The 23,773-nt window shown below is 43.9% G+C and overlaps 1 protein-coding gene across 3 annotated transcripts in view; it reads right to left on the bottom strand.

Moving 5' to 3' along the window:
- The window catches only part of DLGAP3 (DLG associated protein 3), a 483,972-nt gene that overhangs the window by 344,715 nt on the left and 115,484 nt on the right, over positions 1–23,773 (bottom strand). The window lies entirely within an intron of this gene.

The following is a 23,773-nucleotide window of genomic DNA, read 5'->3' as shown; positions in this document are numbered from 1 at the left end:
GGGATTAAGTGTCTTTTCTCGCTTGTTCCATAATGTATCTATAACTCTGACACGCCTCAATTTATGAACATTGCAACAAGTCAAGGTAGGACATTAATAACATCTGTGTCATTTGACAGTATAATGACTCGATTGGAACCATTTCAAACAGCCCGCTCAACATGTGGCATAACACGAAGGCCACTTCCTCCCATTTGCTGTTAAGTTCTTGAAGTTAATGTGCGGAGACCTTTTGAATATATCTTTGCAGACACCAACTCAACATTGAGAATCATTCCAGTTGCAATAATTGGAAATTGGCAGCATCAGCAATGTTTTGGTGAGGTGACATCTCCAAGTTCATCATGTTTGATGTTGATGACCAGAATTTATCAAGCTGTACAGGTATAGGTGTCACATTTTTGATGCAGGTAGGGTCAATTGTTCCACCTGTACACATTTGTCTGATTCTCTCACATTCCATGACAAATACTTCAAGATAACTGTCAAAGTAAATGTGCAGTAATTGCAAGTTGCACACTGATTATGATATCTGTAGAACAGTCGAACAACCTCTCTGACGTTTTGCATGGATGAAATCCTGACCATTTGTAATTGTGACATTAGGTCCACAACGGTACAAAAGGGGGTGGTGATGGACGGAGCATCTGAATCAATCAAACACTCACACCCAGTCAAAAGATCTGGGTTTAATCCATCACCGTTCTTTAGCCCACTCTGCCACCCCAGTTCAGACATGGCTATATGCAAATCAGTTTGACCCTGTGCCTCATGGGAACAGTCCTAGGAATAAAGAAGGCAAAGCCTACGGAGTAGTTAGACACCTAACTAGTTATCAAAAAAATGGATACCTTAAATTGTCCATTTTTGGGTATGATCATTTCCACCTTAACTAAATTAAAGAAAATTTTGAACAATAGAGTTTCTCCTGTAGAACAGCCACCACAAATAAGGTTCACATATATGGTTTAACCAATTCTTTTAATGGAAACCATATTTCTCCATAAAAGTTAATATCTCACAGTTCACATAAATATATATACACAGTTTTTACATATCTATACAAACAAACACATATAGTACATTTATATTAAACACAATTTACTTAGAACCCAACTAGAGGTTCTTTTGCCCAACTTATTTCAACAAAGGAAGTTTGTCCACAATTAATCAAAAACTTTCCTTATATTCTGATCACCACAACAAACCTAAAAAGGAATGTATAAGGTTAACCATGTTTTAACCTCCTTTCCTCTAACACTCCTTATCAAATTTTTATCCTGATAAAAACATATTTTCAGTTTGTATTGGTGTCTTCAAAAAGCTGTGCCGACGCATTTCAGCCTCTTGTTAAATCAGGCCTCATCAGGACTACAAGGGCAAACAACAGTATCATACCAAATGTATCCATACATGGTGGTCAGGAATTCTCAACCATGCAGCTTAAATCAGTGCAGCTTCTAAATACGAGTGTCCCAGATCTAGGGAACATTAGCCATATCCATTTATTCGGTCAATCCTGCATTAAAAATCATAAGGTCCTTGAAGCAGAGGGTCCCTTCGCTACATCACACTCCACAGAGGGAACAGTCCAGCCCGAACTGCCAAGCCATGTCTTCCCTGGACCGGAAACAAGCTTCCGAGGACCGGTTTCTGGCATTCCAGCCGTCTTCAGCCCGGCTTGCTTGAATCCAGTGGCAAAGTGAGCAAGGGACTCACGTCTGAGCATACCCTGCCACACTTATGGCGGCCAAAAGCGGTACAAAAGGGGGTGGTGATGGACGGAGCATCTGAATCAATCAAACACTCACACCCAGTCAAAAGATCTGGGTTTAATCCATCACCGTTCTCAGGTCAGAACTCCCAGGAGTGGAGTTCAGGGGACCTGGTGGTGAAGCCTTTTTGTGTCCCTGAGACTTCAGAACGGGAGTCCAGTACACACAGGCCATTGGAGATTCTTCTTCAAGCATGTTCCCAGCAAAGTTCCAGTCTCTGTCCTATTCCTTGGCAGAAGCAGCCACTGCAGTACAACCGAGCAAAGCAAACACAAGGAGATGATGGACGGAAACTTTTCAGACAGACACCCCCAGTCACAGATCTGGGTTGAATCCATCATCATTCTTTAGCTCACTTCGCCACCTCAGTTGAGACCCAGCTATATGAAAATCAGTCTTGATCCTGTGCCTCATGGGAACAGTCCAACATGAACTGCCAAACCAGGTCTTACCTGAACCGGAAACAAGCATCCTGGGACCGGTTCCTGGGTAACACCCTTCATCAGCCAGGCTAGCTTGAATCCAGTGGCAAAGTGAGCAGGGGGCCCACGTCTGGGCATACCCTGCCAACTTAGGGTGAACAAAGCAAACACAAGGAGATGATGGACGGTTCGCTGAAACTTTTCAGGCACTCATGCCCAGTCACAGATCTGGGTTGAATCCATCATCATTCTTTAGCTCACTTTGTCACCTCAGTTCAGACCCAGCTATATGCAAATCAGTCTTGACCCTGTGCCTCATGCAAACAGTCCAGCACAAACTGCATTGGGCCAGGGTCAGACTAATTTGCATGTAGCCAGGTTCTGAGCTGGGATGGTGCAGTGAGCTAAAAAACGGTGATGGATCAAGCCCTGATCTTTGGACTGGGTAGGAGTAGTCTGCTTAATTCAGATACTCTGTCCATCACCACCCCCTTTTCTGAATCATTTTGTCCACCATAAGCGTGGAAGGGTATACTCAGATGTGAGTCCCTTGCTCATTGCACCATCAGGATTCAAGCAAGCCGGGCCGAAGACGGTTGTAATGCCAGAAACCGGTCGCCGGAAGCTTGTTTCCTTCCCAGTATAAGAATTGGCTTGGTAGTTTGGTCTGCCCTGTTCCCATGATGCATTGGGCCAGGGTCAGACTAATTTGCTTGTAGCCAGGTTCTGAGCTGGGATGGTGCAGTGAGCTAAAAAACGGTGATGGATCAAGCCCTGATCTTTGGACTGGGTAGGAGTAGTCTGCTTAATTCACATACTCTGTCCATCACCACCCCCTTTTCTGAATCATGCAAACAGTCCAGCACAAACTGCTGAGCCAGGTCTTCCCTGAACTGTAAACAAGCATCCTGGGACGGGTTTCTGGGTAAAACCCTTCATCAGCTAGCTTGAATCCAGTGGTATAGTGAGCATGAGACCCATGTCTGGGCATCCCCTTCCCACTTAGGGTGGCATATGCAAAAGAAACAATTGATGGACAGAATGCTGGACAATGCAAACAATCACCCCCAGTCACAAGGATCTGGGTTAAATCCATCATTCTTTTGCTCACCACACCACCCCAGTTTGGTCCTGTACTCTCCATGCCACTGGAGTCAAGCTAACCCAGCAAAGTACACAGCAATGGGGCAATACTCCTTCTTACAGCTCTCCAGCTCTTCTCCTTAGCAAAAGGTGTCTCATGAGTCCAGAGGCAATATAATTCCCTGGGGTTTAAGGTCCACTACTTATACCCCATTTTGTCTTTGTTCCGTTTCTGGCAAGGGTCTTTGGGCCCAGTCCAAACCAGTTCTGTCCTTTCTAGTGCAGCATCACTACAGGAGGTGGACACAGCATTGTGCAGAATATACACTGCTTATTCAGGTGTAAGTTAAACTCCTCCCATCACTCTAAATGCAGCCAATGTCTATTCAGCTCAGAACTACCTAGGAAAAGCAGAACACACCTCAACCCCCACGGCGACTGTCTGCAGTAAATGCACATCCCCAGCCCCTGTCACTCCAAAACTAGACAGTCTGTACACAAACCAGCAGAGGCACACAGAATGGTTAACTAAGAAAATGCCTAAAAAGTGGCATTTTCAAACACAGAATTTAAAAACCACTTCCCTAAAAAGATGTGCTATTAGATTCTGAGTTCAGAGAGCCTAGACTCCATTTCTCTATCGTGTCCCAATGTAAAGTTATACTTGTAAGATACTACAAAGTAACTGCCATATGGGACAGATAGCCTTTCAATAGTGAAAAACGAAATTGGCAGTATTTCACTATCAGGACATTTAAAACATACCAGAATACGTCCTACCTTTTACCTACACTGCACCCTGCCCATGGGAGTTAGTTCCTTGGGCTTACCATAAGGGTACCTTACATGTAAGGGAAGGTTAGGGCCTGGCAAGTGGATGCAGTGGCAGGTCTGAGATACCTTTACAGAGCCACTCATGTGGGTGGCACAATCAGTCCTGCAAGTCCACTGTTAGCATTTGATATACAACCCCTGGCACACCCAATGAATTTTACTAGGAACTTACCAGTAAACCATATATGCCATTCATGAAGAGCCAATCATAATCATAATTTACACAGCGAGCATATGCACTTTAGCACTGATTAGCAGAGTTAAAGTGCCCTGAGTCCTAAAGCCAACAAAAGCAGGTCAGGAAGATTAGGAGAAAGAAGCAAAACTTTTGTGGATAATCCTGTAAAAAACACCATTTCCAACAATGTCAAACAGCTTTTTCTCTTTCAATACAAATCTCTCCTGCTTCAGTCCTGCATATAGTTTCAATCCATGTTTCATCTAGTAGATGTGTCTTTTTATCATTATACAAATAAAGTTTAGTCAAGAAGTTGCGTTGTCACATAGGCTCAATCATTTTAAAGTGGTTGCTTGCTGCTGCATGAAATTAAGAAGGCTGTCAACGTGATTATTTAAACGTTCCCCTTTCTTTCCCACAAGTTTGTGGTGAGGAACAGTTTCACAATGGTCAATTAATTTAGAATTTGTCATCTTTCTGAAAATACTGCAAATAGAAAGGACTTCATGGGTAACTAGCTGCCATTGAGCAACATATTCATTACGTGTCTGGCCAACAATTCTATTGGAGCTTTTCTGTGATCTCTGGATCATCTTTTCCAGTTTTGTATCTGAAGCCACAGCATTGAAACTTACCTCTCTGTCTTTCACCATAAAATGTCTTTAAATATATTTTCTGTAGAGATATGGGTTTTCCACCTCTAGCTTCTTCACTCTTTCCTAATACCAGGACCCATATCTCAGGTAGTTTATACAATTAAATTCACGAAACACAGTAATCAGTGATTCCACAGGCTTCACGTACAGCTCCCAGTCACCTTCCCAAGCAGAATGTACCAATTTATTTTACTAGACCTATTATGTGCAAAATATTTCCCCAGTACATATAAAGTCCTGATTTTTTCTTCATATTCTTTGACATACCCCACGAACTTGGCTTTTAGGTTTTCTGATTTTGAATTCAGTTTATTTAACATTGCCTGGCTATGCATTATGTCTTTTGAATGAAGTGCACCCTGTGCCTTTTTCACTTCTGAGATAAGATATGCAAAACCTAATTTGTCATTCTTCTTCCAGAAAGCATTTCAACGCAATGTTTCTATGGCTTCAGACATGAAGAGCATACCGTGTAACAAATTAACATAATGAGCTCCACTTAATACTGACTGGACAGTTTTGCTTCTAAAGATTTCAGCCTCAATAAGTGCATCGTCTATGCCACATCCACTGAGATAACATCCTGCACACCTGAATGCAACTTGTTTCATGTGGAAAATGCCCAACATTGGATAAAGATCGTCGAATTCTACTGGATTGCTCATAAAAATATCAGCTAAAATACTGAAAATACCTTCACTTCAGAAAGCTGGCACGATAGGCGGTCTTCAAGCTCAGCACGCACATGTTGGATATTTTTTAGAGTTGTGTATACTGTTGCGTAGTTTGTGACTAGAGATGGTATTACTTGCAAAAACCCAACCTTCTTCAGTGGGGCAGTATTCTGGGAGATCAGAACATGAACTCCAGCCCACAGAGGAACTGGTTTTTCTTCATCCTCCAGTCTGCACCCAATAAGTGATATGATAAATTCAGTTAAATCCGCTTTGTGGACCGCACGCATCAGGTAGAAGAAGATCCATGTCCTCAGCCACTTTGAAATTTTCTGGTAGACTGGGACATGTTGATGGCTTGCAGTGATTCTGCACACGTTGGCAAGGCAGTTGGGCTATATGTTTACAGCTTCATTTGTTTATGCCTTCAGCTGGCACATCTTGTTTTCCTGCAGCTACCTCATGGTACAGTCTTGAAAAAGAACGATAGCAGTATCATGTGTGCTGGATGTTCCAGACAAAGAAGAGCAGTCTTTAAAATCAAAATCATCAAGAGAAGCAATTATGAATCCTTTCCTGATGAAGTGACTTGGAAGTGTTGTGCTGTCGGATTCACAAGATTTTACAGCATGAGCTGCTAACAAGTTCCTGCTTCGTACTATGTCACTATAACTTGGGGACAGTGGCGGCCTGTAAGTGGTTTTATTTATTTATTTATTTTATATTCCCTATCCTGTCATTCTTCACTTTCACCCCCCTCACCCCTGCCCTCTACCAGCATGGGCCACCACTGCTTGTTGATAACCCAAACCCATTCATTGAAGTGGTTAGATCGCTACTTTTGCACTTGTCATAGATTGCGTGTGCAGTCATCATGTGTAGCGGAGATTTCTCTTTGCTGTAATGTAATTCATAAAACATGATTTACAGTACATTTGCACAGCTTGATCATGTTGGTTCATGGGATTCTCTTCCACTTTTTCACTAACATCTTCAAAGCCATCATTAACCTCTTCCATGCGTCCGTTGGCCGTCCGAAATCACGGTGGGCACATGCAGAAGACGGCCGGGGGCCGACCGAACTGCGCATGCGTCATTTTTTTCCGAACCGCAGCAGAATGTCCGCGGTGGTGGAGCGGTTAATGTTGTAAGCTTCTGTTATGAACCCAGAACTTTAGTTTGTAGCAGTTTTGCATTGCTGATATGAAACAATTATGTAAAAATTGTTAAGACAACATCAGGCATTCTTGTTAACTCCCATAATTTTGGGAGCTCTGGGGCATCAGAAGATTTGTCATTAGGTCCAAAATCTAAATATTTCAGGACATTTTTGGAAATGGTTCCTGCTGGTTTTACTGCATCCTGTGATCTTATTTTGGTAGCAAGAACTTCAGGAGTCAAATCAGCTGAGAAGAACACCATAAGTGACTCCTTCTTTTTGTTAGACTGACAAAAATGAATTTGGTCGTACATTCTCACCAGAAAAAATCTTAATTTCATTATTATGGAGCAATACAGTTTCATCAATGTTGACCATTATTTGTCTGATCTCACTGAGTGTGAACCCGTAGCCAATACTCAAGACTGGCTTTCAAACGTCATTTGCTTTTTCAAAGACTGCAAAACTAGCCCAAGGCTGGCAGTTACATTGCTGCTGGGAGTTCATTCTACATTTATATTTTCAAATGTATATACGCATGCAGTATGGGTGGGCATACAAATCTGCTGCAAATACATTCACCCAGCTATTTAAATCCGCTGCTCGGCATGAAACTTCATCATGGACAAAACTTGCTGCAGATAAAAAGATGCTTGCCCTTTGAGACTCACATACACTGTACTTTGTTCTTTCATCAATCCCTTGTTCTGGCTAAACCAGAAATAACACATTGAAGATCCTCTGCTTTCTGATCAGTTGTTGCAAGTGAATGAGGGGTAGTCATTAATCTTCTAAGTGGATGGCATGGGTTTGGTCATTGTCGCTTCCTCAGAAGACTCGGATTCTCCTTGTGATTCACTGGTTTCTACTATTTTTTGACAATGTTTTCAATTGTTAGTCCATTGTATATGACTGGTAGTGCTTGTTGTTACAATGATAAAATATTTGATTCTCTTCACCCATCAGTTTCACTCTTTTGTGAGCTTCATCGTGCCGTATTTCTGCAGTATCTCAAACTCTCTTCTGTCCAGTCGCCGTTGATGTTAATTGTGTTTCTGATTAGTTTGGCATATGACACATTTTTCGTTGTTGAAGGAGTCCTCAGATTTTGTAGTTAGCCACGCACTGTCAAGAGGTAAAGGTCCTCTGCTACCACCTGCTTCTCTTATGTTTACAAAATGTATTCAACTGAAAACCAGAAACACAAGCAATATAAAAATAAATTACAAATTTGATGGCTAAAACACATCATTATAGAGCCGCCATTTTGGAAAATGGTGAAAGGGTTGCTCTGAGGAGTTATTTTCTGTTTCTATATGACTACTTGAACCCCCCCCCTCCCCCATAGCCCATGTTTGGACACCAAAATGAAGTATATAGGTCTCATGGTTCCTGAAATATAATTACATCATCACTGCAATACAACCGCAATTATTAAAAATGTCATCCAGAGAAATTTAGCTCAGATTAGCAATGTTTACCCAAACAAAAAAAAACTTCTCTAATGATACAAAAACACAAATCAAAAATCAAAAATTAAAATCTCTGGACAACAATTTTTTAACAGCGGTATATCTGAGGGCCAGGGCTATTAGATGTGTAGTGATTCATTGCACATGCAATAATGCCCTTTCTCTTTTTAAAGATATAGTACTGGCTGGAAGTAAGTTTATTGCACCCTATTGTAATTATGCGGAGCCCTCAATACCTGACTCTATGGCATCTCTTCAGTGAGCTGGGTAAGAAACATTCTGCTTCACTGCTCCGAGGATCTCAAGCTAATAGAGGGTCCGTGGTGCTCAGTTTTGGGTCCATGAGAAGGTCAAGGCACAATTGGTGGTCAGTTACTCCTTTGTGCCCCAGGACCCCCAAACCACTTTCCCAAGTGGTAAATATAAGAGTTTGCCAAGAGATTAATGGGTAGCCATCAATCAACCCCTGGAAAAAGCCTCACAATACATTTTTGGTTTTGCTATCCATGTTACTCAATTAAAAGAGCATAGGAAAGAAATACACAGTACAGATTTAAAAAGGATGTTAATGTCTACATCTCCTCAAATACTATGCGGTGGCACTAGGCCCGGGGTCCCTTGCACTAACACCATCATTAAAATATTATGGAACTTTGTCTAGTAGACTTATTACTAACTATAGGGATTACAAATATACTATGCAAATGGAAATAATTTCAGAATCTATCCCACCACACCTTGTGGGATGGGTCTGTTTCAACCATAAGTGCAGACAACTCAGCATTTAACATGAACGTTAACACCCAATCACCACATGAACTGTGGAATAAGTTAGACCTGTATTCAAAAAGTGAACCCCCCCCCCAAAGTCATGACCCATGCCCTATCCACAGAAACTGAACAATCTTTAATGTTTTATATAGCCCCCTCATGACATTCTGATCGAGGTGGTCATCTTAAAGGTACAGCACAAAGCACATTCCGCACCCACCTAAAACAGGCTTTAGTTTGGCTCAGTCCTCTCTTTTCTCCCTTCTTCTATTCCCATTTCTTTCCTCGTTGAAATACTCATCAAGAATGCATCAAACTTGACTATGATATGGACATGCATGTTACTTTTGTTTTTTAAAGACGACTAATATAACCTGTACTAGATACTCACACACTACAATGTATGTTCCCCACTTAAAAAATCTATAAAAACCTTTTGAACTTAAAAAAATGGCTACATCATCGAAAAATTGACTGCATTTTGTGCCCTTTGAGCGCTGGTCTTCTGGCTCTAAATTTAGCAGACTCTAGATGCCACGTGCCCAATTTATAGTTGCAATTTCATTCACGTGTGAGGGGTGTACGCAAAGTCGTGAAGCGCACTTCTGCGCACTTGGTGCGCTCGGCTCCACCTCTCTGCCTTTCAAGTGCCATTGGTTCGATGAGCACTCTCCATCAAGTTCCACAGGCCCAGACTCAACAAAGCCAGCCGCGTTCTCCCAGTGGTGGCCTCTACAGCAGCACCAATTAACTTATAACGTACATCAAAGCAACACAAGGCTGGTATAATTTACAGGACCCTGCATTGTAAGTTATTCAAGAACACGGTCCATTGAGTTAATTACAACAAAGCCTACTGTGAGCTTGCATGCAGGGAAATCCCTAATCCTTCCGCCTGACGGTGGCGCGGCGCGGGTTATAGATTCTATAGAACCAATTACAGCGACACGTCGTGGGAGCCCGCAGAGGCCCACTCCGCCACTCTCTGACAGTCACGTGCATCTAGTGCATAATTTGGTTTAAGACGTGTCGCAGGTGTCAAAATGGTTCAGATTCCACAAGGAGAACGTGATTAGTGAGCCGTGAAGCCGACTCATTTTGGGATGCAATACAACTGCTTTCCAAGCTGTGTAGGCTGATAGAGGCAGCCAATGGGTAATCGGGGCTAGGCAAAGTTAGCTTGAAGGCGCACACGCCAAAATGCATCAGATCACACCCTATCCACACACTGAGTGAAAAGTCACGTGGAAATTGGCACAAGCTAGTCAAAGCAATTCACAAAACTAGGGAGGGCGAGTCAAGATGTTCTCACTTAGACGATCAGATCTCACAAAAATCCAAGTTGCAGCAACGCAGTGATATATTATCACAGATTACATAGGACTGCACCACTTTCGCAGGGCAGCCTTACCCAGACCATCATTGACAAACAAATCTATGGTTGTCCAGTTTGATTCACTGCGATTCTTAAAGTGGCAAACTCGGTTCACGTGTGACACCGCCAATAAAATTGATGAATTACTTTAATCACTATTTTCTTCGCTTGTTAAAAAAAAAAGTCAGGGATTCAAACCCACCGAGGATGGAGAGAACCCTCTACAGCAATATTTTCATCTTGGTTTTCCCTGTTGATGGTGGTATAGACTCAGCAATTCACTGGTAAAAAAAATAATAGTTGTCATGATATCAACGCTCTACTGCGCCGAATATCAACTTTTAGTTCTGTCGATCACCCAAAGCTGCATTTAAGTTCTGTAATCATTTGGCTCCTCAATCATAAGCCACATGACACTAAGCCTTGAATAAGACACATATACAAGGCACCACCTGCAAACGCTCCCAAGTAGGCATGACCGATATATGGATTTATTACTGTATTGTGAGAGTTTAGAATACTTATAGCGAGCGTCGCTAATGTTTACTTTGAAACATACTTAGCATTTTTATGTAGGGCTGATGCACACTGTGCATTTAGTAGACTCTTCAGCAACTATGATCCAGTTTGTTAATATTACTAAGTTTTGCACCTTGTTGCTTTATTGCACTGGACACTTCATTGGAAGTGAGATAAACTTTTCCGAATCCGCCATGGTGCGAAGGCGCTGCAGGCAGAAAAATGGTGGCGGGTCAGTTGTCCTGCGCAGAGCAGTATCCGATGGAGTCACCTTCTTGAAAGACCGACCTGGATGTGTCTCAGGCTCTCCCTTTGAATGTGAATACAGGGTCTTGAACATGGTGAAAAACACCCGCCGGATGTTATGGATACCAGATATGTGGGCACTGAAAGTGTATTTCCACTTTAAGTGTACAGTTTAAATGCCCACACTTGGTGGCAGAAAAACCACCTGCTTAGTTTCGCATTGGCAGCTTTTCCTCTCCTCCAAGTGAGTCAGAATAAGTGGGGTGGCCAAGAAAGCTCTTCCTCCCTGGTGGAAAACACAAAGTATAGCAGATGCTCTAATGCTGGCTTAGTGGAGGAAGACACCCCACCCACAGTGGCAAGTGGAAGTTCCATCAGTCAAGTCCTAAATCAGGCCCTCGGTATCTTCCATTGTCAAAATGACGCATTGTGGTAGCCACGCCTGGGCGTTTCGTGGCTGGGGCGTTGTTATCCATCTTCCTCTTCTGTCAGGATTGCTTTCAAGGCCGTGCAATGGTGAGCAAGAAGGTGCCTGAGATGTCATGGTCCAAGGGGTGCCACGTTGACTCTACCAGCCTCAAACATGGCCCGGCTGCCACAGGATGTGGGCAGGACAATGATGCTTTGCATAGGGCTGCAAGTTTCTTAGGCTGGCCTTGATGGTTATAATTACAGTTCTCTGTTCACTATGGAAAATGCAAGCAATGCATGTTCCACAGCTTATTCAAGGCAGCATTCTTTCCTTTCGTCCTCTCTGTCTGATGATTAGAACTTCGCCCTCCCGTGCTTTATTAAGCCCCTCAATAGCACAGCCTTTCTCCAAAGAAAGCTTTGTGCAGCGAAGGAACAGTCTAAAAATGAGACAAAATGAGGCCAGCAGAGGCAAAGAGATGAAAAGCGCCATCCATTAGTGAGAAGCCATTTCTGCAGTGTCTGGATGGGGTGGCTGGCGGGGACCCTGGGACAGGGCCGCTTTGTCTTCATTACAGAGAGAGGCGCGGCGAGTTGAAAGCAAGTCCGCGCAAGGTGTGGGTGTCGGATATTTGTCGCAGTACCATACGCCACAGGTCATTCTTTCGGCATTGGAAGGTTCTGGGGATTGTAGGCACGGATCGATCTCAGGGGGCCTTACCTGGTTACCAATAAGTGAAAGCTCCAGGAAGAAACACTCTGGGAGCATTAACTGTGATGGCAGCCCTATCTCGGTATCTCCTTAGCACTCCTACCTGCCCGGGTACACAAGTCCCACATGAACTCCAGCGTTTTCATCACCTCCTTGTTACTTTTCCCAGGAACCCTGGAAAAGGTGTTTAATTCTGCCACTTTTAACACCATTGGGAACCCTTATGATCCTTTTTAAGTCAATGGGTGTTAAAATACCAAAATAGTTATGTACTAATGCTACAAATAGTGCCATCTGATTTGCTATTACTTGTGTAATATGCTGTAAAATTTGCCTTCCTGCCGCTCAAGATGGTCTTTCATTTCCTCCTAATGTCAGTGGCCATGATTATGAGGCATCTACATCTCAAAGCGTCCATCCTGTCTGAACATATATCTGTAGCTACAAATTCAGAGGGTTTTTTAGATCTAGCAAAATGTCATGTGCGGGAGAAATGTGCCCTAAGAAAAGCTTTCCGTGTTTTTCCCCCTCAAATACTTCCCTTCCGGACAGTCGGCAGAGTTGTAGACAAACCCCATGAAGTAGGGCTTTGGCCACACCCCTAGCCAGCTGCGGGCTTTGCAGGTAAGATTTCGACAGACAACGAGGAGGGAAAATTTGAATTTATTTAATTTTCTCTTGTAGTCATCTGTCCAATCTCCCACCAACCCGGCCTCACCACTCTTCCCTGCACGGGCCGCAGCTGCCCATAGCAGGGCAAGTGGAGAAGGGCCTCCTCTCCACTCCGGGTATGGGGGATAAGACCCTCACTTGGAACAAATGCAGTAGGTGGGGGAGTGGAAAGATCTTAAGAGAGAGGTAAATACTGCAGAGCTGTGTAAGATGCATTTAAGTTCTAGAGAGGATGGTAGATCTATAGCAATGCCATGCAGCAGGAACAGAAGACGGCAGTCTGGTACATTTAGGTTGGCATTCGTTTTGCATGGCAGGTGCACGTGTGCATATGTAATTGTAATTGCATTTATATATCACTTACTACCCCTGACGAGGCGTCGAATTGCTTTTTCGGCGAGTAGCATGCTACTCCGGAACCCAAAACGGATTAGTGATAAATTAGTATAGTGAAATATGACGTTTATTTGAGCTGTGGGTATGTTAGTCTGTTATTTGGATGGAAAAGGATAGTGGAGGGATAGAAGAGGGAAGGGCTTGCATTTATATAGCATTTGCTAACCCTGATGAGGTGTTGAAGCATGCACAAAGGCCTGCACCTGTATGTGCATGCATTTGCCTATGTGTGTGTTCATGAGTATGTGGGACATGTGTCTCACTGTGTGAGAGTATGTACGTCCGAGTGCTCAATGACAGCTCTCTCACTTGATTTAACTCTAAAAATGGAAACATTGGAGCAGTCCAGAATGGCCACAGTGATAAGGAAACACAATGAAGAATTCCAGACATCGAAAATCCTAACTTTCTGCTCACAAGTGCTGAGAAACAATGGAAAACCATAATGTGCGAGGTCTTGCCTTACGTGCATATTTTGTTTAAATTGTACAAACATCATGAAGATCATGAAATCTTGTTTTTTAATGGTTGATAAAAAAAACTAAACATAAGGTTTTGCAGGGAAATAATAGAAATACCTGATTTTATGCAATGATTTTTATTTTAGTAAAAACTGTTTTTGTGTGACAATTCTTCCACATAAACGTTTTAGTAAGAACACTCTACCTCAAGTCAAGCTGATCAAAATGCACACATTCATAAGGTGTAAATGTTGCATACTTTGTTGAAATTAGCCAATAAAACAATTTTTCAGTTCAGTTCAGTTCAAAAACCTTTATTTCGGTCAGTAAGACCATAAAAGTATGTGTATATCAATGAAAAACATGACCTTATATGGGGAAAAGCACACCGAACAAAGATGTGAAAATCAAAAAAGCAACATCATTGGGAACAAACTGTCCATCATGGATGTGACATCCGGCTGCAGTGATGTGCAAATTTTAGTTTAACTATCGCATATTGTGGAAGCTTCATATTCGTTTGCAAACCATGAAATTGCCTGAATTTGTCCGACTAGGCAGGTATCCTTAAGGATTGGTAAACATAAGTTTTACATGGGAGAAATATAAAACTCTGCTTTCACTTGTTCTTTTAAATGTATTTAAATATAGATTGTTCATGTAGGACAGTTAATCCACATAAACATTTTAGTGAATAAGCAAACACACGACCAATACTTATGTCAACTTATCTCTATTTTAGGTGGAATAATAAAACAGGGAACAACATCTGTAACATTCAGAGGAAAAGATACATTCTGCATGACACAAACTATGGGGCCGATTAGGATGGCGGACGGATCGCCACCGCCATGTAGGGGGTGGTGATCCGTCCACCACCCTTGCCCGTCCTCCACCTATTTCCCCCTTCGCCAAATTACAATGGCGGGGGGACCGTGGCGGACGGGAAGACCGTCCGCCGCTTTTCCGCCATGGTCGCCTTGCGACCGCGGCGGAAAAGGTCTAATATGGTGGCGGTGTTTATCAGACACCGCCAGCCATATTAGGATGGGCTGCGGGAAATGCCTTTCCATGGCGGCAATGCTGCCACAAAAAGGCATACGGTCCTTGATTTGGGGGCCCGTTGCGGGCCCCCATGGTGAAATGGGGAGTGGAGGGTGCTGATGGGGGGCATTTCAGAATACAACATGGCAAGCATCGTGCGGTGCCTGTCATGTTGTGCTTTGAAATGCACAACATGCATTTTTGACATTGCGGCGGACAGTGCTTTCAGCACCGTCGGCCGCAATGTTAAAAATGCGGGATGCACCCGCCACTGTGGCGGGTGCATCCTAATTCGGGGCACAGTTCCTCCGCCCTTGTGGCGGACGGTCCCTGCCCCAGACAGGATGGGGGACGGACTTTGTCCGTCCGCCATCCTAATCGACCCCTAGATTAGCAAGTTTTAGGACGGCTGTTTTTTCACTAACATAACTTGTATGGTACTAGTAACCACAATACATAAAAACACCTGCCCTTATAAACAGTTCTGTTGTCCTAATCTATTCTATAATAGTAAAACTTAACCAAATGTAATGAATACTACTTTTGTGCACTAGATAATAATCAGTTTTGACAGATAATGCACAGGAATACTATCAGCTGCGCTCAGTACCAAGGGGCACACGCACCAAGCCCACATTTTGCGATTTCTAAATAGCGAACTTTCCAATGGTAATTTGCATTTCTTAATAGCAAAATCACCTTTTTTTTGTTGCATTACTATTCCCTAAATGCAATCCCAATTTAAGTAATCACAATTTTTTGATTACTTAAATAGCAATTTTTGCATGTGGGATGATGCATCCCGAATGCAAAAATTGCAGTTGCAAAAGGGCAGATTCGCAAATCTGCCCCTTAGCGACCGCTTAAAAGCAATCGTTAATCGTCTCCTTGTTCAACTGGTAACCACAACCAGCGTTGGACACCACACGAATGGACAACGATCTGCTAGCCCAGCTGAAAAATATTTTTGGTCTAGTTAGTGCAAAGGGAGAGGGTGTGTCTTAACAGCTAGAGCGGCTGACTTTGAAGCTGGAAAGCAGGTTCGAGTCTGGCTGGAGGCTCAAACATTCTGCGATTCTGGGCAAATCAATTATTCTCCTTGTGCGTGGAAATGAATGTCTCCATCTGTAATGCAACTGGTGCTAATGTGAAGAGCTCTGATACCTTTGGGTCGAGTTCGCGCTATAAACAACTACAAAAACAACAGCAGCGGACTTTCAGATTCTCACGCAAGAGGAAACATCGGTAAGCTTCTCCACCATGTTCAACTCTGATGAGATGAAAGCCATCTCCAGAATTGACGAGACAGACAGGAACACGAGTGCTGACAGCAGAGCTCATGTAAACCCATTTAACTTTACAGCAGGTCTGTTTTCAATTTCCGGGGTGCTTTCTTGCTGTCGTTTAACATTCGGATTCACCGAGATGCCTCGTTTTCTTAAAAAGTTTGTTACTTCAGATTTGCGTCTTCTGGACTGATCATGGGGAGTGGCCACCAATGAGCCTGGTGTGCCGAGCTCTTATCGCCGAAGGCATCTGAGCGCTTTATACGCGCACCAGCTGCGTTAAAGATGGCCACATTCATTTGTGTTAGGCCCTGGAGTTTACGTGATGTGACAAGATTCACAGGATGATGAGACGTCCCTGCCGAGACTCGAACCGGTTCCCTAGCTTTGAGGTCGAACGCTCTAGCCGTTAGGCCACACTCTCTCTTAGAGTTCACCCACAGAGTTAATCCACGGCACATGGCAGTCTATAGGTAAGGGTGGGTCCAGGACCCTGGGCAGCTAACCACAGCTACCAGCTAATGCCCAACCGCTGCCATATTCACAGAGTTCTCGGAATAAAAGGATGAATAATGCATAGACTAATGTATGAATGAATGAACTGAAATAAAAATAAACACTCACATAGAATACCATCTATAGGAATGTGGGCAGCTCTGCGGGGCTTGAAGAACGGAGTGGGCCATGGACATTGGTGTAACGCTCACAGGCAGCAAAGGACATCGGTGTCAAGTTCGCAGTTTGTAAAGACTCGCGCAGCCAGGTCGACCTCACAGACAGTGCAGGGCAATGAGTGCCCTGTGGCACTCTTAGTGCAGTGCGATGGAAGGCTCAGTCAAGGTCACAGATGTTACAGCACCCTGTATGGTAAAAACAGCACAGAGACAGCTCACAACCCACGGCACCTACATAATGTCTCAGAGAGTGCAGCCCACTGTCTACCATTCACATGAAATAGTTCAGGACCCTGGAAAGCGACGGAGCAATCACCGGCAGTTCAGGACCACGGACAGCAGACACTTCTCGCAGACAGAGCACATTCACGCAGAGCTTTGCAAAGCCTCTCGAAGCCTGCTACTACCATTAAGCTGTCACTTAAGACATAGATAATTCTGGGCCAGGGACGCATATGTACATCTAATCTGCAGGACAACACCATTAAACAACCGTGTAGAACTCAGAGAAATAACGGTACGCAGGAGTGGCTACACAAAGCCTGCAAATAGTGCCTGGCCAAGGGCATCCATACAGAGCTCACGGACACTCAGTGAGTGGTGACTGATACATTCAGCCCACGGATTGTGCAGGCTCGTGGACAGCTATACAGATCTCACAGAGATTACCAGACAATGCCTCGTTCCAGCAAAGGTCCGCACCGCGTACAGCTGTCTAGATGTGCAGTACAGAGTCCAGACTGCACCACTGCCCTGACAATCTGTCAACTCTGCCTTGCTGTCCAAGGTTCCGAGTTATCTGAGAGCTTTTCTTTGGTGGCCATGGTTATGGACTGTCCCTGAGGTCTACTTATCAAGCCATGGTCTGGACTCTCTGTGTCCTGTGCATTGCTATCTATACGTCTGGAATGTCCTTGACCTGTACATTGTTGTCCCTAGCTCTGGAGTGTCTGAGACCTGTGCAGTGCTGCCCATGGGTCTGGGCTCTGTGAGCTGTGCATTACTGTAAATCGGTCTGGACTATCGGCACCCTGTGCATTACAGTCCATAGGTCTGGACTGTCTGCGACCCATGCATTGCTGCCCCATTGGTCTGGACTGTCTGCGACCCATGCATTGCTGTCCATGGGTCTGAACTATCTGCACCCCGTGCATTGCTCTCCATGACTCTGAACTCTGCCACCCATACATATATACCTGTGCTCCTGCACCGTCTGATCTCTGCATTGTTGTCCATAGTGGTCCGCCTTAAAAGCCTCCACAGAATCCACCCTATTAGGACTCAGCTGATGCAGTAGAGAGGGATTTGTCTGCACAGTGCCTTGGGTGATGTGGGCAGCAGGCCATCTACACTCACATGGTACGAAAGTGCTCCAGGGTTAGGGACTTTTGAGGTTCAACATGCGGTTTATGATGTAAAGTGTAGTGATCTCTATTGCTATGTGTGCTACTCTGAATCTTTTAGGTATTTGGGATGCGCAGGTACCGCGCAGGTACCGCCTGGGTACCACACACTAATTATGGAGCTGGGCTTGGTGGTGGTGAGGGAGCACCAAGCACAGAGGCGGAGGAGTCCAGCAGCTCCAGGAGAGTGAATGGAGCATCCGGAGGGATCGGTGCGTGTGTGGCAATGGGAAGGACAGTGTATAACAGTCATGGCTTCCGGATGAATGTCGCCAAGCCGAGGGCCCCCGTTGTCGCGTCACTTATGATGGCGGGCGACCCTCCTACATTTCTGTCTCGAACCATTTATGCGTTGGAATAGATCGTCATTGCATCTTGTACATATACAAGGCTCCTTGATTGTCTAAAAGTACTGTGCATGTTGTCCCTGATATTCTAAGTCTATGCAGTGGTGGACGACACAATGAAGAGATGATGGGGCAAGTCGAGGGGATGCGGGGAGCACAGTGGTGGGAGCGCGCAGGGGTAATAATTACCTGAAGCTGCCGACCACCTTGCTCCTCGTGTTCTGCTGTGCTGCCTCCTGGTCTCAGCAGGCACTGGGGCAGCATCAGACTCCCTGTGCAATCCCCACGCTGCTCTCATTCTATGAGAGCAGCGTGGGGATTGGCCTGAGCGGGATGAAAAGACGGTCTGTGCTGTTTCTCCAGCCCAACTGTTCCATACAGCCGGGTTAGAGAAACCTAAGTGAGCAGGCGCAACACCCATTGAACTCACCGGGCTTCAGCCCCCCCCCCCCCGTCGTGTGTGGCAGGCCGGGATGAGACAGATCCCGGGCACACACAGAGCCGCACCCGAACGTTTAACAGGTCTTTAAAAGACCATTTGAATGTTAATTAGGCCTTGCACCCCTTCTAAGAGCCCCTGCAGCTCCACTCTGCCTACTGATTAAAGGTTCAGCCCGCCCCCAAATTTCTTTTAGCCCCCCCCCCGAAATTTGGCTCTAGTTGCGCCTCTGTAAGTGAGCATGTGTGTTTGGCCGGCCTGAGACATATGCACACTTTCGAAGTACACAAAGCACCCCTCCACCCCCTCCCATGCCCCGGCCCGCCCCTCCCTGCACAAGCTGGCTCAGAACCGGCAAATGAAAAATAAAACGATTATGCAGAAGAGCCGCCCCTGAGTCTATGTTGCTACGATGTTCGATCACTTTATGTTTTTGCTCCTTTGGTTGATTATTTAATTTTGGCAAGATAGTTTGAAAACGTAAATAATAAAATGAAACACTACAGCTGTTTAAAAACGCTGCACTGCGTCCAGGCGTGGCCCGTACAAGAAGAGCGGTAAGACGGGGGCGTGTGGCGGGGGTGGAGGGGAGTTGACAGACGATGGGAATAGGGAGAAAAATAAATACACAAATAAACCCCCTTACCTTGAGCTCGAGATGCACGGAGCACAAAGTAAGTGGTTTTATATATTTATTTATTTTATTTTCCCTATCCCGTCGTCTGTCGACTCCCCCCCTGCCCGCCCCATCAGTGTTACCTGTACTGGCTGTGCCTGAGTGCTGCTACCTGAGAAGCTCCAACTCAGTCTTCTCCTACCTCCAAAGCAAAAGAAGAAATCATCCCAGGCACGCTCTTTCTCAGGAAATTCTCCATGGATCTGGAACTCACTCCCTAGGGATCTCTGCTGTACCTTCTCCTTTTCTTGCTTTAAATATGCCCTCAAATCTTATTGCATGACAACTACTTCAACACGCTCTCAAACTGAGCCATGTTTCCCAAAGATCCAACACCCAGCGACAAGATCCTTCTTCGTGATCGCCTGACTCTCTCAGTATCCTACTTGGCACCAACGCCGTTTACCTTGGTGCTGTATTATTACCAGTCGCGGCTGGTATGGGAGTACCTGCCGGGCGGTGATGTGGGGAGGGGGAGGGGCAGGGTGGGAGGTAGTAATGTATGGATTACGTACCTTAACAGGTAAGTAAACATATAAATAAATACAACGAATTTCGTTGCGTGCACTCCATCACCAAATGCGGTGCAGTGCGCGCTACGAAATTCGTTTTATTTATTTATATGTTTACATACCTGTTAAGGTCCGTAATCCATACATTACTACCGCCCACCCTGCCCCTCCCCTTCCACACGTCACCACCCAGCAGATACTCCCATACCGGCTGCGGCTGATTGTTACCTACTTTTTACTTCCTCAATTGTTGTACTGTTGCATACTCTTTTGTTCACTGTTTATGACCCACAAAAATCCTCACGTGCAATGTGAATAAAATAATGCATATCACATGTAAAGCGTTCTGATACCTTTGGCTCTAGCTAGAGCTATCTAAAACTCTAAATAAATAAATAAATAGCTAGGTAAATTACAGTGTTTCTAGGTCACCTGAGTATGGAAAACACCATTTACATCACTGGAGAAATATTTGAAATTAAAGGTTAAGTGTCTCAAATTCTAGAATAAAATGGAATTAATTACCACTTTTATTTTCACTCCATGTGCCACAGTTCCTACAGGTGCTGCACAGTGCATCGTTTTATGTTACTGATATTGTTGAATAATGGGTAATTTTCCAGCAACACTCTTCAATATGAGATTTAGAGGTTTTGGGGGAGAAATGAGAGCATGAATTATTCCTCCCTCTACGAAATGTTTGTTGTGAAATAACAAGATAGTGTTGTGTGGCAAGCTGTTGCTTTTATTTGTCTGTTGGCCTTGTATATACTTCCCCTCCTGTTTTTATTGTTCGGTATGTCTGGTGTTTTTTATGACTCTAGAGGTGTACAAATACCATCTGGCTAGTCATGCATTTTGCATCGAATTCTAAACGTGGAAAAATAATTAGTGCACTGAAGAGCGAGCTGACATCTCTCCAGCGCGGGAGCAAGTTATTTCAGAATGGGTTATGTCACAGAATTATAGCAGTAGGGATACATTCACAAGGCCCCCATAGAATGAAAGAGGGGTCCCTCATGAATTAACATAATTCTTTTCGGATATAAGAAGGATTTGATGCATTATGGGTCAGATTACTCGGATTTAGTTAACAGGAGTGGCCGGTGGAGGTAAGCGTGGTGTGGGGGCTGGATGGGGTGGAGTCGACAGACAACAACGAGGGAAAATATTTAAAAAAAAACACCTTGCGCTCGCAGCATTGCCGACTTGGCGATGCGGCGAGCGCAAGGTAAGTATTTTTCTCTTTCTTAATGTCATTTTGCCTCTTCGTCGTCTCTCAATTACCCCGCAACCCCTCGCTTACCTGCACCGGCCGCTCCTGGTTGTTAATACTCTCCTTTCATGCACAAGTCACTTTATGAATCAACTTCTTTAATCTTTGTCCAAATTGCTGCTAAACTTTTATGTCTGCATATCATTGATTTTTTGTGTTTTGTACTCTGTCGCAACGGGCCCCTAGGATTTTGGGGGGGTGGGGGCACATGGGTATAGGTACCCACCTGCATTTGCATGCAGGACGTGGCAGGCACAGCGTGGTGCCTGCCACGTTGTGCATGCACATGCACAGTGTGCAGCCCCAGCATTGTGGCGTGCGGTGATGTGTGCAACGCCCACCACAGTGATGTTGATGGGGGATGCCACCACCACCGTGGCGGTGCCATCCTAATTGCCAGTGCGGGACCGCCGCACCACTGGCGGCCAGTCCTAGCACCGCTAGGGTGGCGGGAGGACATAAGTCCGCCTGCCATCCTAATAGGCCCCAAAGTGTTTGCTCAGCGTAAGAATTTGTTATGAACAGTTATAAGTGTCTTGTTCTCAGTTTCGGATATGGAAGACATGTAGTGGTGTTAGGAGAGTTCCAGATGTGCAGTAGCAGGTATTTCCCGTGCATTATTTAATGAGGACTGTAGGAAAAGTGTATAAAACAATTATACTCAAAGTACGGCCCGGGGGCCACATGCGTCCTTCCTGACCTTTAAATGTGGCCCTGGATCAATAGCAGCACTGGAGTACTGTTCACTTGACTCAGCTCTAACATTACAAAGATGTTAAATAAACTGGCAAGCATTTATTTAAAGGTTAAATAAAGTTAAAGGAAGTAGGTAGGGTGCCCTGCACAACTTAACAACAACAATGCCAATAGTAAACTAAGAGGCAAGTCAATTATGTGCACCCTTTATGTGGCCAAGGTTGCTATTATACATAAACAATGTACAAAAGGGTGAGCAACCCAATATACCCTTGCGGGCTTGGGCAAGGTTTGTAGAAAAAAATGGCCAGCAAGGGATTTTGTTTTTTCTAAGATCTTTACAGCACCGTTAGGACTTGTTATTTAATCACAGTACCTAAGCAAGAATTCAATCCGTGGCTGTTAAATTCAATTACAATAAGCATAGGATGTTACCACACTAACATCACGATAGAGCATGAATGATCAATAAAACAAGGAACCAGGGATTATTGTCTGAAGGTTATTATTAAACTTCAAGGCAAAATATATAAATTTCTGTACAAAAACAATGAATAATCATAAAACACAGGGTGCATACATGGATATATAATAAGGATATTCAAGGCCTTGGTTGCTTTTCCTTGGACATATCCAAATTTAAGTCCAGACTGCTGCGTCACAGTGGTTGATTGGTTATAACCCAAAGTCAGAAGAAAATCAAAAGATGACTTTGGGACAAACTAGGCAGAATTGGACTGAACAGGTCGACGTTTCGGTCTTATTATGGTTATTCTTAAGAACATCATCAGGACTACAAAGTGGTATATACAATTGATGACCCTCTGTAAAAAAACAACAGTGAATTACAATATGTACAGTTGAATTAAGTACCTGGTTAATGACATACAATGGTTATGACAAAGCTGAAAATATTTACATTTTAATATTTACACTAAACATATTAGCAGTATATTGCTATCATTTAACATTTCATCAGAAATAAAATTAGTCGCTGTGGCGACTAAAGGAATTCATGGGGGAAGGAAACAATTGACTTTAAGAAGTTTATAAATAAACAAAGGAAATTAAACCTAATGGGCTGAATCTACGCCAAGTGTTAGTTGTTGAACAAGAAATTGCGGCTTGCACTTACTTTTAGCAATAAAGACGGTGTCAGTTATAAAAATCTTGATGGCACCGGTGCTTGTAAATAATTGCACTGGGGTTGGGCACAGAGATGAGTCCGAGGTGCCAAGGTTACACTACAAGGAACAAGGTATCACTATAATTCCTCTTAAGTGTAAAGACAAATGTTTTATTTATGTTTTAAAGGTTGGAACATTTACCTTGCCACAATTTAGGCGCAGTAGTAGATGGAATCTGACAGATAGTCCACTTTAAATTGAAGATCAGCTGTCACAGAATATGAGCTGAATGAAAAAAGAAATGATGTAGCTTTGTGTGATAACGAATAAAGGCGCATAAATCAAAAGAGGTGCTACAGTGAATCGTCTAGAACATTAAATTCGTGTTTGTAAGGACATAATTTAAAATTAGATCGCTGTAATTTTAAATTATGTCCTTACAAACACGAATTTAATGTTCTAGACGATTCACTGTAG

The sequence above is a fragment of the Lissotriton vulgaris genome, chromosome 2_1 (assembly GCF_964263255.1).
Source record: "Lissotriton vulgaris chromosome 2_1, aLisVul1.2, whole genome shotgun sequence".
NCBI classification, from domain to species: domain Eukaryota; kingdom Metazoa; phylum Chordata; class Amphibia; order Caudata; family Salamandridae; genus Lissotriton; species Lissotriton vulgaris.
The sequence above is the reverse complement of the archived record's forward strand: the minus strand, read 5'-3'. Positions and strand labels throughout refer to the sequence as shown.